This window comes from Pseudophryne corroboree, chromosome 1 (assembly GCF_028390025.1).
Source record: "Pseudophryne corroboree isolate aPseCor3 chromosome 1, aPseCor3.hap2, whole genome shotgun sequence".
Lineage (NCBI taxonomy): Eukaryota > Metazoa > Chordata > Amphibia > Anura > Myobatrachidae > Pseudophryne > Pseudophryne corroboree.
This window is the reverse complement of record NC_086444.1, coordinates 595,346,797-595,366,434: the sequence shown is the minus strand read 5'-3', so window position 1 is coordinate 595,366,434 and position 19,638 is coordinate 595,346,797. Positions and strand designations below refer to the sequence as shown.

General features: G+C 45.8%; 1 protein-coding gene and 1 long non-coding RNA gene across 8 annotated transcripts in view; one reads left to right on the top strand and one right to left on the bottom strand.

The window, feature by feature from the left end:
• The window catches only part of LOC134900845 (uncharacterized), a 218,013-nt gene extending 211,573 nt beyond the window's left edge, over nt 1-6,440 (top strand). The window contains exon 4 of the long non-coding RNA XR_010174353.1: nt 6,315-6,440. This is a non-coding gene — a long non-coding RNA (uncharacterized LOC134900845). The remainder of the gene's footprint in view (nt 1-6,314) is intronic.
• The window catches only part of PALM2AKAP2 (PALM2 and AKAP2 fusion), a 761,359-nt gene that overhangs the window by 385,920 nt on the left and 355,801 nt on the right, over nt 1-19,638 (bottom strand). The window lies entirely within an intron of this gene.

Here is a 19,638-nt window from a genome sequence, read left to right as displayed (position 1 = left end):
AAACTGCAAATAATTATTTAGTAGCAGTTCTGCTAATCTTTTGTTCGCTATTCTGCTATGCTAAGATACACTCCCAGAGGGCGGCGGCCTAGCGTGTGCAATGCTGCTAAAAGCAGCTAGCGAGCGAACAACTCGGAATGAGGGCCATTGTACCATACTGACCTAAATGCGCTTAGTTTGATACTCATCATCACCATCAGTGTGCAACTGCATCTGTCCACAAGGTGCACAAGAGATGTGTAAATACAGGCATAATGACACTTCTCACTAACTCTGCATAGCCCACAATTTTATTGACACACCCTTACTAAACTTTGCCTGTGTGAGAAAGCCCGGTTACGCTGTTTCAGTGGCAAGAGGATAGGCAACAGAAATACATATGAGTCTCCATCGCCCATATTTGTGTGCACTTACATACGGAGCATGCCATTTAGCGTCAGCCATAAACATTGTAGACCACCATCGGTGCACCAACAACACTTACACCGGCCCTATGGCAGAAGCAGTTTCTATATCTGAAAATGGCCTCTGTGTAAGTGGCTATGTGTCTAAGAACGCAGCCACTATCACTGACGTGCCCATGACACTCCCGTGACACGCCCATGAGATTAATTTTTTTTGTGTTCATTTCAGTCATTACCCAGGAAAGCTCATCAATTTGCCTCTGGAATCCGGATACCATCTCTCCCGTGTGCAATAGCGCTCTTGTGTGTACACTCAGGGTAATACATGCACTGGAGGGATTTGTAGAATATTTTGCACATGCACAGTAGCAAATAATCAGTCAACTACATGAACATTGCCTGTGGTCACATGTGCCTCTGAATCTGGCCCTTGGTGGCTGACATGTAACGACAGTAGTTGGTACTGTAATATTTAAGTTTTATTTATATCTTAATTTCTGGAAGCATGTATGAAAAATGATTCAGATACACATGTACACTGACAGAGCTGAATAAATGTAAAAGAGTAAATGCATAACAATGCTCCCTAATGCGAGGGGCTCTGTGGGTGCATATGGGGCCACTAGAAACATTGTCTTCCAGTTTCAGAACCATTTTCACGTCTTTTACTAGAATTAAAAACTCTAGTACAACAGATACCATACCATACCAGTACATACATACATACATACATACATACATACAGTACATACATGCCAGTGGGTACGAGACTTACGATCTTTAATTTTTATGCCATTTTCATGATGTTTAAATGCTTTGAAAGAATACTTTCTCTTGTTACGGTGTTGTTTCAATAATCCGTCTCTTACCTTCCAATAAAATCACTATTTTCCCAATTATATTCAGTGGCATTAATCCGCCACCCTACTCACTGTCTGTGAAGCCAGATGCAGTTTGTGTGACTGCATTGGCTTCACTGTGACTGGCAGTGACTTCCTATTGGAAGTCCTAACTGTCAGTCACAGATACTACAGGCAGTCCAATTGTGAGGTGTTTCCTCCCTCTGAGACTGCCAGACCAGGCTGCGATAGGCAGAGAGCTGGCTTGGCTCCTGCCTTATCAGCCCTAGATGGCTTCTATGGGCTGCAGCTGATGTAGTCCATAGAAGCCAGTGTTTGCGCATGCGTAGTCAAGTAGGCGCTTGTGCGCATGCGCCGGTCCCGGCTCCTGTCAGCTTAATTATGCAGGTGTCGGGAACTGACCAGTGACGGCACCAGCAGGAGCTCTCTTCCTCCTCCGATGGACTAGGCAGCGGCAGCCCCCCTCCTCCACATAGGTAGGAGCCGCTGCTGATTATATCCAAACCACAAGTATATTTCAATCATCTCTATAGAAAAATACTTGTAGCTGCACTGCATAGATATGTATGCTTTTTGTCAGAGCACCTGAAAAGCCAAGGGGCATGTGGGCAGGTTTCTAAATTCTTATTAGCAATTTCGGCCTGTAGCCTTATTGCAGCCACTGCAGCCGTTGTAGCTTTAATGCATTGATGTTGGGCGATGCAATATAGTTATTTTTTTGTTCACGGTGGCACAGCTTGCATGACAACATGATGTCACGCAGCACCACTGAGACAGGCAGAGCAGAGGAGCTGTGGCGACGAGCATCCAAAAGATATCAACGAAGTGTGGCAGCTGGAGAGACACTTGTGTGGGCTGGGGCCAGAGTCTGCAGGCATTAATTCATGTTGTTTGAGATATTATATATGTTATTCTGCACTATTTTAAAAATGTTCTGTAGCTGGGGCTGGAGAGACACTTGTGTGGGCTGGAGAGACACAGAGGGGGATGAGGCATGCAACACAATGGGGTAAGGTGGGAACAGCACCATGATACCACGCCCACATGGAGGTGGGGGGTGACACCAGACAAAATCTTGCCTAGGGCACCAAACTGGTCAGGGGCAGCTCTGTTTGTTGTGCTGCAAAGATCACATTTTCTACAGTAAGTTAGCTAAAGGGGTGTAGTCACGGAGAGATCCATGCTTAAAATCCAAGCAATCTGACTAGATTGTTTAGATTTTAAGCACAGATCACTCGTGTGTACCCCCCACAGCGGTCGCCGGTGCTAGATTGGCCTGCATGCAGGCTCAATCTAGCACGTCGCTCATTTCACCCGCTGGGTGAAATGAGTGGCCCCCCGTCCGCCCCCGCATCGCTCAGCACACATCTCTCCCGTGTATATGGGCCTTTAGACTAGGCTCCTTTCCATTAATACTGTATGTTGATTACTACATTGGTAGGGTAACATAATCATGCTACAGTACTTTAATTACTTTTTCTGTTGTCTTATATAGGCCTGTGTTGGTGGCCCTGTTACATAGTCCATTACCAGTTTCAAGCACATATTAAAATTAAAATCTGGTTACAGCTGTTGTGACCACAACAGCAGACAAGTGTTTGGCGTATGTTTAAAGGAATATAAAAAACGCAGAACATTCCAAACTCCTTCACAAGCAGCTGAAAGCATTTGACTTCATGTGGTTTAAATGCTACAAGGATTTGTGGGGACAAATCACTTTGGTTCCACTGAATCTGAAGAGAGCAGAATGACAATACTGCAGGTGGTGGGGTTTGTCAGTGAGAGCACAGAAAAGACTGTTTGCACGCTATAAAAGGACATAGTGACAAACCCTTGTTTGTTTCATGGAAAATTGGAACAAGATAGGATTTTATGTGGGAACTCGCCTCAGATGTTTCAGTTGTTTCTCATCGAGAGAAATGAATGTAGGACGAGTCACTCGAGTGCTTCCTATTTTAGTTTTATAGCTTTCGCCAAATGACAAAATGGTTACTACCCATATCTGTCTGCAGCTATTAACCGCAAAATAATGCACATTCCTGGTAGTTTACTTTGGCACTGGTGTCAGGAGAAGGTTTACATTTAATTTTATGAGGCTTTGGTTCCTGCACTGAATACAAGTAAACTTTTAATATATGAAGCATTAACTGTAATATTTGCACAGCAGGGGGTATATTTACAAAGATTCGTGTTTTTGCCGTTTTTAAGGGTGTTTGATCTCGAATGGTATCGGGTGCATTTTACTGCAACTTTTTGAATCCTGATACGGTCATTCACTAAGCTGCCGACTTTTCCAAATTCGTATTTTCCGATGTCGATGTGATTCGTAATGTCAGGCAGTGTTTTACGGGAGTGATGAGTAAAACACTGCCTGACAAAACACAAGGAATCCCGGCCGGATCTGTGAGATCCGTGCAGGGCTTCATTGTGTACCTTAAAAAGGTGTTTAAATTGTTTTAAAATCTGAAAAAAATTTGCGTGGGGTCCCCCCTCCTAAGCATAACCAGCCTTGGGCTGTTTGAGCCGGTCCTGGTTGAAAAAATATGGGGGGGAAAAATGACAGGGGTTCCCCCGTATTTGATCAACCAGCACCGGGCTCTGCGCCTGGTCCTGGTGCCAAAAATACGGGGGACAAAAAGCGTAGGGGTCCCCCGTATTTTTGGAACCAGCACCGGGCTCCACTAGTCAGAGAGATAATGCCACAGCCGGGGGACACTTTTATCTTGGTCCCTGCGGCCCTGGCATTAAATCACTAACTAGTCACCCCTGGCCGGGGTACCCTGGAGGAGTGGGGACCCCTTAAATCAAGGGGTCCCCCCCCTCCAGCCACCCAAGGGCCAGGGGTGAAGCCCGAGGCTGTCCCCCCCATCCAAGGGCGGCGGATGGGGGGCTGATAGCCTTGTGAAAAAAATAGAATATTGGTTTTTGTAGTAGTACTACAAGTCCCAGCAAGCCTCCTCCGCAAGCTGGTACTTGGAGAACCACAAGTATCAGCATGCGGGGGGGGAAACGGGTTCGCTGGTACCTGTAGTACTAATTAAAAAAAAAATACCCAACAAAAAACAGGACACACACACCGTGACAGTAAAACTTTATTACATACATGCACACCTACATACATACAGATGTGTCCACTTATATCTTTGCTTTTTTACAAATTTGGCACAACATGCAAAACATGGCTAAGCTGTTTTTCACAAGTAGCGAGTGGATAAATTTTAAAATTTTTGTTTGCCATAATAGAATATGTATAAAGTAACATATTAAAGAAGCAAATTAAGAAAAATCACAAGGCATGGCTAAATCTCTGAGCATATGGCATGCAAAACTGTGCCATACATGGCGGGATATAGCAAAGATGTATGTGGACACATCTGTACATACTTACCTATGTTCACACGAGGCTCGGTCCACTTCTCCATGTAGACTCCACGGGGTACCTGAGAAAAAAGTTATACTCACATAATCCACGGTAGCTTCTGTCCTCTTCGTAATCCACGTACTTGGCAAAAAAACAAACCGAAAAAGCCGAACCGCGCACTGAAAGGGGATCCATGTTTACACATAGGACCCCTTTCCCCGACTGCTGGGACCCCCCCTGACTCCTGTCAAAGAGGGTCCCTTCAGCCAATCAGGGAGCGCCACGTCGTGGCACTCTCCTGATTGGCTGTGCGCTCCTGTAGTGTGATTGAGGCTGCGCACTGCGCACTGAAGATACAATGTAGCGCATAGGCGCTCCATTGTATCCAATGGTGGGAACTTTGCGGTCAGCGGTTGACCGCGAGTAACCTCAACCTGATTGGCTGAAGGGACCCTCTTTGACAGGAGTCAGGGGGGGTCCCAGCAGTCGGGGAAAGGGGTCCTATGTGTAAACATGGATCCCCTTTCAGTGCGCGGTTCGGCTTTTTCGGTGTCCTGTTTTTTGTTGGGTATTTTTTTTGTATTAGTACTACAGGTACCAGCGAACCCGTTTCTCCCCCCCCCGCATGCTGGTACCTCACAAAAAGCATACACTCAAATGACGCTGATCGAACGATGCGCCATTCTTTGGTGCTACATGTCAGCGGCCACCTAATGGGGAACTTCTTCCCTGTATATGGATGTGCAATATGATCTCCATCCATATACAGGGAAGAAGTTCCCCATTAGGTGGCCGCTGACATGTAGCACCAACTTCGTGATTTATGCCATTATATGCCCGTGTGGGCGCTATTATATTGGCAAAACTGAGTGCCAGTTCAAGACAAGAATGGCGCAACACAGGCAGGCAATACGGAACGCGCTGGCCACTGGCAGTGGAGATCAGCCCGTGGCCAGGCATTTTCTGGAAAATAGACATGGCATGGCAACGTTCAAACACAGGATCATTGATCATGTGCCTGTACTGCCCAGGGGTGGAAATCGAGGACAACAGCTATTACAATTAGAGTCCAGATGGATCCACAGACTAAATACTCTGAAACCGAGAGGTCTTAACGACAGTTTGGGTCTGATTAACTTTGTGTGAAATCAGTAACAAGTAGAAAGCGATATAAGAGAATGTTAGCAATCAATTCCCAAGCAGAAATGATAGGGAGCTATATACAAATTTGTCACCCGGTTGGAGAAAAAAGACATGAGATGAGAAAAGAAATACAGGCTCAAGCTATTTAACAGATCCAATAAGCAGCTAAGCATCTAATACACTAGATTTTAAGATATGCACTAGAGAGGTGATTTTATGTGCTCAGTTTAGTATCACATTATAGTAAAGCACTAATCCTGACATCAAAACAAATATTAATTATTTGTTAGAGGTATAGGTCTTATGATATGAGTAATTTTTACACAGCAGGTATGAAAAGGGTTAATGGGAACACAGACGTTTTTTAACGAAATTTTTAACAACATTGTTTACATGAATTGTATAATGTTTTATGAATTGCACTTTTTAATTGAATGTGATTGATGTATTTAAGTAGGGGGAGTTTTTGGTTGTAAATATGCACTGGCGATATGGTGTTGGTTTACATTACGAGTCATGTGTTCACTGTTTCTCTTTCCCCCTCAGCGTTGCCATGGTCACACGGCCCACTACGATACGTCACTTCCGGCATTGACGCAACAAGCAGAACACTGTACCGGAAGTGCGGCTGGCGTGTCCGCGGCGGACGCTGGCGGGGAGATCAGAAAGAGGAGGGGGGTAAGTAGGTATTTATTGTGCATTATTTTCACTGTGTGTTTGTCCTGAAGACGGGGAGGTGGTCCCCGAAACGTTGACCTCACCAATATAAGTTTTTTCACTGCTTTAAAAGACTCCGAGTGCCGCCTCTTATTTCGGATTGTTGGTATATATATATATATATATATATATATATACATACACTGCTAGTGTATGCATAATGTACCACATTAATAACAGCAATGCACTGTAGAAAATACTCCATAGTCCTGAGTAGCATAAGGTAACATATGTATAATGTATAAAGTGAGTCTGAAACCTGATCCCTAGAGGAGGGGGGCCCACAGACAGTTGGGCCCACCGAGGGTTTACCCCGTGAGTCAGACCAACCCTGGGTGTGCCAGTGCTCTTACTCTGTTCCCAATACTTCCTCACAGACTGAAAATTTGCTCAACAAACCCATGCACCTTGGGGAAAGTTTAGATACATCAAAAAGAGGTGCCCGTTTGGTCAAAGCTGATTTTGCAAATGACCTTCCAGTGCTTAACAAACTAGATTTAGATAGCAAGATGTCTCCTTTTGTAAAAGAGCGTATGTTTTTGCTCTGGATTATGGGCGGACAGGGGCACTCCCACAAATAACAATCTAGTTGTAATTAAGTGCTGGAATGCTTGCCAAAATCATTTAAAATGATTTACAAGGGAAGGAGATAGCTCAGATACGGCAAACTTGAAGGCGTTCCCACACTCGGAAAGAAACATCATTTTAACGCTACGTTTTAGTTGGCTTTATTCCATTGTTTTCTGTGGGACACTATTAGCTCATTCTGGGAAAACAAGGTAAAGCAAGAGCAAGCCACTGTACTTAGAAAATACATAAAGATGAAACATGAGTTAAAGACAGCCCACATTCTCTTACAGTCATGACATTTTTACTAACTTCATGTATTTTGAACAGGGACTAAATGTGCTGTGTGTATTGAGACATTAGTAAAACGTCAAACATGTACAATACATCTCGTACAGTAGTTGCAGGGCACACAGTGCAATGGGCATAGGGGGTCATTCCGACCCGATCACTCGCTGCAGTTTCTCGCAGCGATCGGGTCGGAACTGCGCATGCGCCATCGCCGCAGTGCGCCAGCGCATTGCAGCCGTCGTTGCCTAGTAGTCGCCTCTGAGACACTGGGCGGGAGGGGGCTGGAGGCGTGGCCGGACCTTTGGTAGGGGGGGGTTCCGCGGCGGTTGCGTGACATCACACGCAGCCTCTGCGGGCCGGGGAGCGACGAGTAGCTTTCGGCCAGCACGCTAAAGCTGCACTGGTCGGGAGGTACTCTTGAAGTGCAAAGGCACTGACTTGCGGGGCAGGCTAGCCCTGTGCTGGGTGTCCCCCCGCATGTCAGTGTGAATGATCGTAGCTGTGCTAAATTTAGCACAGCTACGATCAACTCGGAATGACCCCCATAGTACATCTAATGTATTGTTCACCGGAGTGTCAACCTGAGTACAAAAATAAGCATCTCCAGGTAGGGCCAAAAAAGATCCAAAGATTAGTCCTGTTCGATCCAGACATTACACTCCATGAGCAGGGGCGTTTCTAGAGGCCGGTGTGCAGGCTCTGCCTGGGCCCCTCCTCTCTAGCTGGCAGCGCTGTATCTCTGGCAGCACTGTCCCAGAGCCTAGAGCACATGCGCAGATCTCAGGGAAAATGGCGCAGCAGCAATTTCCCCAGAGATTTTTCTACTGCGCATGCACGAAACATCGGGAAAATGGCTCACCGTCATTTTCCCACTGATTTCTGCAGCACTGCTACTGCGTCGTGGGACTCCGGAGAGTAAGTATTAAAAATAATGGGTGCAGGATGTGTGGTGTTGGGGCCCACATAACTCACCATACTACGTGGGCGGGGTGGTGGGACACTTCCTTCGGGCTCGACGGCAGGCAGCTGACTGCGCAGCGTGACCTCTGACTTCAAGTCACACTGCACAGGGGGAGCTGGGAGGAGGGAGCCGGGCACCATCTGAGCCCCTCAGGATGCTCAACGCTGCCTGGCTTTAAAAACACAAAGGGACGCCTGATCCCGCAATCCCTGGGATTGGAACTTCCAATCCCGGAATTGAATCCCGGATGCTTTTTGGCCTATATTGGCCACCCTAGTACACACTAAACAAGGCCCTGCCGAGAATGCACGGGAGCGTGCATCGTTAATGACACTGTTCGACATCGTTACACACTGGACGATATCTTTTACTTTCTCGTCTAGTGTGTATGGGGCTTTAGACTGGTCCTCACTGGAACTGTCAGTAATAGCACAAATGCAGTCATATCCCACATGCGATGCTAATCAGCCCTTGTACTTACATCTGGGGAAGGTGTTATGTAGGACACTAACACTTACTACCCCATGCACTCACTTTCAGTGAATAGTAGAGCAACCAGCGTCCAAAAGATGTTGCTTCTCATGACTGCAGAGTCGCAGACGCAAGGCAAGTGTGTATGGATCTCATCCATCTTTACATGCTAAGCAGAATTTGTAACCTCCATGGATAAGGGTCTTTACAAAATATGATATACTTATAACAACCCCCCCCTCAGAAATAAGGTAGTTGTTTAAATGCTTCTTGCGTTATACAGTATTTGTTAAAAAGGAAAGGATTCTTGCTTTCATTAACATTAGCCTATTTGCTGTAAGCACCAACATATTTTACAGGACTGTACAATGATTAATTTGAGCATACATTGACAAAATAGTAACATACAAAAAAAGAGACGGATCAGTTTGCACTACACAGGTAAAGGATGCCTTTTACATGTGGTGTTTGGCAGTGAATTTCTGATATTGGAGGACACCTTGTGGCTATATGTGGAACTGCATACAGTGATTTTGTACTTGCTACTTATTACTTAAACAGAATGATCTCTTTATGTTACTTGGATTAATACTTGAATAGTTCTCATAAAATTCATCAAAATTAACTGGTGTTCTGTAAATGATATCTATAAAACTAAAGCTCACTAAAATTCAATAAAGATAGTAGCAAATTCCAAATATGTGGGCAAATGTTTCCCATGGAAATATATTAAAAGGCAAAAAATGTGAATAGAATAGCTTGGCGAATTTTCAACACAAGACGTCACTGAAAACTGCATGTGAGAATGTTTGTGCATACATTTAGTATGTGGCTCACATGCACACATATGCTCACATGCATTTGAAAGTGCCTGCCCGATTCATTTCAATAATAATTCTTTCAGTGGTGTAAACATCCTGGTGACATAAGTGGACCATTTAAATAGGATTTTAATACCTACCAGTAAATCCTTTTCTCTTAGTCCATAGAGGATGCTGGGGATGCTTCAAGAACCATGGGGTATAGACGGATCCGCAGGAGACATGGGCACTTTAAGAATTTAAAAGGTGTGTGAACTGGCTCCTCCCTCTATGCCCCTCCTCCAGACTTCAGTTATAGGAACTGTGCCCAGGGAGACGAACATTTCGAGGAAAGAATTTATTGTTAAACCACGGTGAGCATTTTTCCAGCTCACACCTCCAGTATGCCGCAGAACGTGGCATTCAATAGAACACCAGCCGACGGCATGAAGACTATGCAGCAATACGCTGACATAAAACGTAACACAACCTATGTGTGTAAACACAACCAGTAACAGCATAACGCATGCTATGGCCTGAATATCAACTTAAACACAACACACCATGTTTGTAAACATACTCAATGACTGCAGATACAGTACGCACTGGGACGGGCGCCCAGCATCCTCTACGGACTAAGAGAAAAGGATTTACCGGTAGGTATTAAAATCCTATTTCCTCATATGTCCTAGAGGATGCTGGGGATGCTTCAAGAACCATGGGGTTTATACCAAAGCTCTAGAACGGGCGGGAGAGTGCGGATGACTCTGCAGCACCGATTGACCCAACAAGAGGTCCTCCTCAGCCAGGGTATCAAACTTGTAAACTTTGCAAAGGTGTTTGATCCAGACCAAATAGCAGCTCGGCAAAGCTGTAATGCTGAGACCCCTCGGCAGCCGCCCAGGATGAGCCCACCTTTCTGGTAGAATGGGCCTTCACCGATTTCGGTAACGGCAATCCCGCCGTAGAATGAGCCTGCTGAATCGTATTACAGATCCAGCGTGCAATAGTCTGCTTGGAAGCAGGAGCCCCAATCTTGTTGGGAGCCTACAGGACAAACAGAGCCTCTGTTTTCATAACCTGAGCCGTTCTGGCGACATAGATTTTCAAAGCTCTGACCACATCGAGAGATTCGATTCCGCCCAGGCGTCAGTAGCCACTGACACCACAATAGGCTGGTTTACGTGAAACGAGGAAACCACTTTTGGCAGAAAATTGCTGACGAGTTCTCAACTCTGCTCTATCTGCATGGAAGATTAAATAGGGCTTTTGTGAAACAAAGCCGCCAATGTAGACACCCGCCTTGCGGATGCCAAGGTCAACAGCATGACCCCTTTCCAAGTAAGGAATTTCAACTCAATCTTACGTAAAGGTTCAAACCAATGAGATTGCAGGAACTGCAACACCACATTAAGATCCCCTGGTGCGACTCGGGGCACAAAGGGAGGTTGGATGTACAGCATGACCTTCACGAAGGTCTGAACTTCTGGAAGGGAGGCCAATTCTTTCTGAAGGAAAAATAGATAAGGCCGAAATTTGTACATTAATGGAGCCTAACTTTAGGCCCGCATCCACACCTGCTTGCAAAAAAATGGAGCAAACGCAACAGCTGAAATTTTTTCGTAGGAGCCTTCTTGGATTCACACCAAGACACATATTTTCTCCAAATACGGTGGTAAAGCTTCGCCGTTACTTCTTTTCTAGCCTGAAGCAGTGTGGGAATGACTTCACTGGGAATATCCTTTCTGGCTAGGATATGGCGTTCAACCGCCATGCCATCAACGCAGCCGTGGTAAGTCTTGATACACGCACGGACCTTGCTGTAACAGGTCCTCTCGTAGAGGAAGAGGCCAGGGATCTTCTATGAGTAATTCTTGAAGATCTGGATACCAAGCCCTCCTTGGCCCGTCCGGAACAAAGAGGATCGCCTGAACCTTTGTTCTTCTTATGATTTTTATCCCTTCGGAAAGAGTGGAAATGTAGGGAACACATAGACCGACTGAAACACCCACAGTGTCACAAGGGCATCCACCGCTATTGTTTGAGGGTCCCTCGACCTGGAACCATATCTCTTAAGTTTCTTGTTGAAGCGAGACGCCATCATGTCTATTTGAGGAATTTCCCAAAGACTTGTCACTTTTGTGAAAACCTCTTGATGAAGACCCCACTCTCCTGGATGGAGATCGTGTCTGCTGAGGAAGTCTGTTTCCCAGTTGTCTACACCTGGAATGAAGACCGCTAATAGAGCGTTTACATGCCTTTCCGCCCAACGGAAAACTCTTGTGGCTTCTGCCATTGCCGCTTTGCTCTTCGTTCCGCCCTAGCGGTTTACTTACGCCACTGCTGTTAAGTTGTCCGACTGAATTAAGACGGTCAGATTATGAAGAAGATGTTCCGCTTACAGAAGGGCGTTGTAAATAGCCCTTAATTCCAGAATGCTTATTGCAGACAAGCTTCCCGGCTTGACCTTTTTTACCTGGAAATTCTTCCCCTTGAAAGACTGCTCCCAGCCTCGGAGACTTGTATCCATGGACACCAGGATCCAATCCTGGATCCCGAACCTTCGTCCCTCTAGGAGGTGAGAACTGTGTAGCCACCACAGGAGAGATATTCTGGTCCTGGAAAATAGGACTATTTTCCGGTGCATGTGCAGGTGAGACCCTGCCCACATGTCCAACTGGTCCCCCCTGGCATTTAACCTGCTCACCGAATGACCTCGTAGGCCGCAACCATCTTCTTCATCAACGGAACGTATGGATGGATTTACCCTGTTGCAAATCTGATCCGACTCTGGATCCTCAGATCTCATTCCACTGGAAAAAACAAACTCTCAATAGTGCTGTATCTAACCTTATTCCCAACTCCGACATCCGCGTCGTTGGGATCAACAGTGATTCTGGCAAGTTCAGGCGCCAACCACTGTGTTGAAGAACTGTCAGAGAGAAAACAACGATTTGTACCACTTGTTTGTTGACCTCTCCGTAGTCAGGAGAGTGTCCCAGTACAGAATAATAATGGCTTTTACTATTGAATGAAAACCATCATACTGCCATCACTCCGGTGAACTGGCAATGACCATCCTGAATAGCAAACCCAGGTAAGCCTAATGCGGAAGAAACCGTACTTAGTTCCTCTTTCTCCTTTTACAGATTGGAGATCCTTGCCCTGAGAGATTCCATCTTGTAGTTCAACTTCTTAAGTAGAAATTTTTGGGATTGTTCTGACCGAGCCGTTCGGGCTCAGAAACTCGAAAAAGCTTGAATAACAGCTTTTTTATTTATTTTTTGTGACCGGGACAGCAGGACAACGTCCTGAACCTGACCCAACTCTTGTATGGCGTCGCATACTACCTCCCCGTCCAGAGGAGAATCGGTAAGATCTATTTGAAAAATCAGTGAGGGGAATCGTCTGGAAACTCCAGTATGTCCCCCTTGGGACTCTATTCTTAACTCACTGGTCCATGTCCATTCCAGGACTGACTGAAGAGTATTAGACGCGGTACCACCGGTGTGGGCTCCCGTAAGATAGACCCAGCGACATGCGGTGGACGTGGTAGAAACAGAGGATGATTTCTGCTTCTGCGAACTTAAAAAGGCTGCTGACCTCTTACCTTTTCACCTTCCTCTACCTGCAAAGAAGGGGGAAAAACGTATCCATCCGGTCGAAATGACTGCATCCTACAAAAATGCGTCACCAACCGTTGTGAGGGAACATAGCTCAAGAAGGTAGACTTACCAGTGGTATCTGCCGAGATCAACTTAACAAAGCCATCTCCAAACCAGGTTTCACCTTCATAGGGAAGATACTCCAGTACTTCTCGGAGTCAGCCTCAGTATTCCATTGTGAATCCACAACGTCTTCCTAGTCGAGACCGCCATGGAAGTGGCCCGCGAACCCAAGAGTCCTAATTCCCTTGTAGTCGCACGGCAGTATGCTGCAATGATATAGACATGACTCAATTTCAGGAGTACCCTGCATACAACTACTCCCCCATGCGCATGTAATGCTAGTATAATCAACGTACATGCGGACACATAATTAGAGTATCACATATCTTCCTGCATACGATCCTTTGTGACAGAGCCCTGTGCAGAACAGGGGTGACTCTCACTTTATTCTATCCATGAGAAGGAATAACTTTACCTCAGCATTCATTATAAAATATATATATATATATATATATATAGAGAGAGAGCGAGACGGGCGGCACTCCACGGGTTCCAAAAGAATTGAGACAGCTACACAGGCTTAATATATTAAGCCTATGTAGCTGTCTCAATTCTTTTGGAACCCGTGGAGTGCCACCCGTCTCGCTCTCTCTGTATCTGCTCCGTTTGGATCATGGGAAGGCACCCAGGTATTTAAAGTAACATATTTGGAGTGCCGGTCACACTGGAACTGTATATATATATATATATATATATATATATCAAATAGACACAGCCCGGCACTCCTCTGTGTGGTGAAGATGCCCTGGTGCCCTCAGTATCGGATCAGATAGTAAACAAAAAAATCTGCGGCACTCGGGGTCTTGTAGAAAAATAAGTTGTATTTAAGACATCAATGTGAAATCCATCAACGTTTCGGGGAATTAAACCCCTTTGTCAAGATGTGAGAAAGAGGTTGACATAGGGGTTTAATTCCCCGAAACGTTGATGGATACCACATTGATGTCTTAAATACAACTTATTTTTCTACAAGACCCCGAGTGCCGCAGATTTTTTGTTTACTAGATATATATATATATATATATATATATATGTATGTATTGTGACAAGAACACTGGAATAGTGTTTGAGGGCAGGTATGTTTGTCCCAGGTTCTTGTCTTACATGTATTAGAAAAATGAAAACTTCTAGGAAAATGTTTTGTTTTGTCAGAACCTTTTCAGTGTATTGGAAAAGCTGGATAAGGGCCCTGAAAAAGAGATAGGGCAAGTTCCAGACATTGGGCCCAGTTCGGGTCTTTTGCCTCACAGAGGGCTAATCAGGGCTTTCAGCTGTGCAAGAGCCTTTTAGGGGTGCTAGCCTGATTAGTGTGGGCAGATTGCCTGGGGAGAGACTGCAGAATCTCTGTGAGAGGAGCTTCCTTATACAAGTGAGCTATACAGTGTTTACTGGAGAACTCTGTGTTTTTGTTTAGTGATAGTTAGGAATGTCTTATGTTTAGTTAGTGCCGGACAGGCAAGGTATTTTCTTTTGATGTTTGTTTTGTTTTCTGTTCAATAAAACTGGTCGTGGCCAGTTACACCACACACTGGACTTGTGTGATTCCTCAGCTGCTGCATAGCTGCCATTTACCCCACGAAACGGCACCTTGTTCCCTTACAGTGTTACAGTATATATATATATACATAAATATACCTTCAAATGCACCTATACACACATATCTATATATATATATATATATATATATATATATATATATCTAATACGTATACATATATCTTTTTGTCAGGAACAGCAGGGTCCCTAGTGACGTTAATACGTTCCAATGTGTATGAACAGGTACTGAATGCAGATTTTGAGGATCTGATCAGGAAACATTACGGTTGACATAAAAACATTATTCGAGTTGATCTCAGGGAGTAGTAACTGGGCAAAATAAAATGTTTGCGATCCCGAGGGGTCTGAGAGAAATCTATTCTATGAATATGACTCCCTCCATAAATATTATCGTGTCTGTGATCGTGCCACAGACCAATGTAACCTTACTATACATACATATCCATATAGGTATAGCACTTTCTGATATCACATTAAAATGTCAATATCCACCCAGTCAGATATTGTTGGTGCCAACAGGGTCACCCCCCACATCTGTGTCTCCCATATAGTTTTCTCTCGGGAAAAATATATCTCTACTGACATGTTGACATTGATTTACATGTACCAAGTACTATTAGGAGTCGACAGTGCCGACATAGTCATTCCCTTTGTGGCAGAGCACTCAGCCTTAGATATGCCGACACACGTGTACCAAACACCCACCGACATTACACTGGCTATAAGGGATAGACCCCAGTACATTCTGTCATGGAAACACATAAGGAGTTTCCAGCTCATTTACACAGCGCTCATGATATAGTGTGCTTTTATTTTTTACTTATATTGCAGCAAACAACTGTGCCCCCCCTCGTTTTTCACTCTGATTTATACAGCAGTGCTTTGGAAGGTCCAGCGTCTCTGTGAGGAGAAAATGGCGCTGGTTAGAGCTGTGAGGGCTAAGCCACGCCCCCTTCATGGTGCGCTTCAGCCCCGCTATTTTCTATATTTTTATACTGGCGGGGGTCTTTATTTAGTGCCCAGGCACTTAATATCTCTCTTGCCAGTCTCTATCTGAGGTATACATGCTGCCCAGGGCGCCCCCCCTGCGCCCTGCACCCTTGCAGTGCCGCTTGTGTGTGTGAGCAATGGCGCGCAGCGCGGCTGCTGCGCGGTACCTCAGACACTAAACTCTTCTGCCGTCACTGAAGTCTTCTGTTCTTCTTTTACTCACCCGGCTTCTTTCTTCTGGCTCTGCAAGGGGGGTGACGGCGCGGCTCAGGGAACGAGCAGCTAGGCGTACCAAGTGATCAGACCCTCTGGAGCTAATGGTGTCCAGTAGCCTAAGAAGCAGAGCCTTTGAACTCACAGAAGTAGGTCTGCTTCTCTCCCCTCAGTTCCACGATGCAGGGAGCCTGTTGCCATCAGGTCTCCCTGAAAATAATAAACCTAACAAAAAGTATTTTCCGAGAAACTCAGTAGAGCTCCTCAGTGTGTGATTAGTCTCTCTGGGCACAGAATCTAACTGGAGTCTGGAGGAGGGGCTTTGAGGGAGGAGCCAGTTCACACCCCTTTTAAAGTCTTAAAGTGCCCATGTCTCCTGCGGATCCCGTCTATACCCCATGGTTCTTTAATGAATACAATTAGGGAGTGGACCCCAACCTCAAGTTCCTCAATCTCCATAGGGATACTATGAGCATGGGGTCCACGTTACTGAAGTGAAAAACAAGCCAATGATAAGGCAGTCTGAGCAGGATCCCAATAAGCTGCCAATTATTTATCAATTTTATTTTGCAACAGTTGTCTATATAGTGCACACATATTCCCTTACAGAGACTATTTGCCATTCTCATTGGTCCCCCAATGAAGCTTATAATCTATATTCCCTATAATTTATGTTTTTGGACTATGGGAGGAAACTGGAGTATCCAAAGGAAACCCATAGAAACATTGGAGAGCATACAAACTCCCCACATATTGTAGGGTCTTCGTGGTAATCAAACCAATTTGTGGTAATCAAACCAAGTTATGAGCATAGTTGTCTACATTGCTGCCCTCTTCTCTGGATGGCGAATAGGAGGCGAGTAGGAGGCGTATCTAGTGGGAAGGGGGGTGTGGCAGCATGAAGAATGCGTCATCGTGGCTCCACACCTGCTATATAGTGCCGACAAAACAGGCACTGAATAGTGTGAGGCGCAAATACGATGATGCGATTCAGTGCAATCGCATCACTGGGTCCCCCTCGCATCGCTCACTGGTGCTTTGCTGTGGGTGGCTGGAGGGGGGCGGTCTGGGGGCTGATGTGGTAGACTTGCCCACCTTTACCTGGAGCCAGGAGCGCCACAAGATTTTCGGAATCCTCCCGGCCGTTCTGGGTGGTTAGGCAAGTATGCAATGCTGTCATAAAGTAAACACACAATATGGCAATGAATTGCTGTCTGATGCACCTATAATAAACTATATCCACTATAAAAGTGTTTACATTGTTAGGCAGCTAAGTATGAGTTTATGTTCTTTGTTATCAGTCATTTCACAGTGAAAGTGGCTCACCATGACATGACACATACTTAAAGGATAAGGAGGCCAGACTTATATGATCTTTCTGCCTAGCTAGAGGGCCTACACACCAGTGGGCATGTTGGAGAGATGTGGCCTTTTGGGAATAAACATCAAGACCAATTGTGAGAGACATTAGCACGGCTGAGAGATACCTGCATATACAAGGCAATGGAGGTTACAGTATCTTCAGACCATATTTTCCAACATGCACAAAAGTGAGTGGTTTCTATATGATCATTATTGGTCATGCCTATGATTATACTGTATTGGAACACCCAAAGAAAGACTTCACTAAATATGACCCACAAGTTGTAAATTTGTATGGGTCCCTTCCCTTGAATCATGACTACTATTTCTACACAGCAACTACATAGCCCCCCTAAAAGAGAAGTCTTTATGGTTAAAATATATTATTATTGTCATTGATTTGTAATGCATCATAGTGTTCTTCCATGCCAGACACTGGGGAAACAGAGGGCCTCATGCAGAGATGTATGCAAACCCAATGGCTTGCGTACACCTCCGATTGTTAGAGATCGGCGCATGTGCTGGATCTGTACTGTGCATGCACCTCTTAGCTGTAGCATGACTGACATGATGCTGAACTTGGGGGCAGCAATGGGGACTGTTCTACAAAACGTGGGCATGTCACCCTTACAGTGCCGGAACTTGTGAGTGGTAGGCCCAGGTGCAAAAATTTTACTTGGTCCCCCCTCCTCCACCCCAACCCAAGTTCACAATATGCCACAAGGCACTGGGTGACAGGGAGAGCAGAGGGTGACATCATAAGGCAGGAGGAGGCAGAGGGTGATGGGGAGGCATTGGGTGACAGGGATACAAACACAATGTCCTGCTCAGTGCGGAGAGGAAGGGGCATGTACCTTGCTTGGGGCAGGAACACAGCAGCCTCTGCTCTCTCTGTGACAGGGGATAAGTCATTGCTGATCTTGGCAGCAGTGGGCCCCTTAGTCCTCAGGGGCCCCGGGACGGGATGCGGTCAAGATGCCGCCGGCCGGAATCCCGGCGGTCGAAATACCGACGCCGGAATCCCGACCGCCACAATCCCGACATATTCTTCCTCCGTGGGTGTCCACGACACCCATAGAGGGAGAATATAATAGTGTGCCGAGCGAAGCGAGCCCACAAGGGGCTGCTTTTCCGCTCGCCACCCCTGTCGGGATTGTGTGGTCGGGATTCCGGCGTCGGTATTTCGACCGCCGGGATTCCGGCCGGCGGCATTTAGTACTGATCCCCCCAGTGCAATGCACCTGCTGCACCAATGGTAGTCCCGCCTCTGCACCCTTGTTCTGTAGGTGTGCCTAGCCCAGGGTTTGCATCTGCATTTTCGGATGCAGACTTCCAAGCCCTGGCTGAGCGGTTCTGTAGGTCATTCTGAGTAAGGCTGCCCCTTCGGACACAGCACTTATATCTAGGATGTATGCAGGCAACGTCTTTTTCCTACAGACGCTTTCTGCTGCATTAGCATATTTGATCATCACTGCTGCGTTTCAACACGCAGCAGCAATGCTCAGTGTCCATCTCTGAATTAGAACCAGAGTGTACATAAAACAGTGACACAGAAGGTAGATACATGCAGCTGGATAATAAGAGTACAGTATATCGGGATTCAGTATGATATCGACCGACAGCGGCATCCCGACCATCAGAATACTAACAGCCCCTCAGAAAGTACCCTAACCCTCCCCTGTCCCCTACCCTAACCTCCCTGGTGGTGCCTAAACCTTACCCTCCCCGCTTGGTGCCTAACCCTAACCTCACCTTGAAAATGCCTAACCCTAGCCCCTCCTCCCCGGTACCTAATCAAAACCTTTCCATCCCTGCACCCTAACCCCCTTCTAATACCTAAACCTAACCTCCCACCCTCTGCAGCAGGACGTGAGCACGTCCTGCTATAACAATGATAGGAATTCCCGGGTGTCAGTATCTTGATGCTGGGATCCCGACCTCCATCTGGATTTTGAAACTGGTTTTATGCCGTCGTTTGGGATTACAGCATCAGTATTTTGACCACCGGTATCCCGTCCGGAGGTATTTTAACTGCATCCCATATATAGCACTACTCAACAGTTGCACAATGGGTGTTTCAGTGCAGGTTCCTTCTGATTAGAAAGCATTTACAGCCATACAGTTAGGTGTAGCCTGCAGTTAAATATTTATTTGATAACTCTTGAATACACTCTATCATGTAGCAGTCTGCTATGCTTGGAGAGCCAAACTGT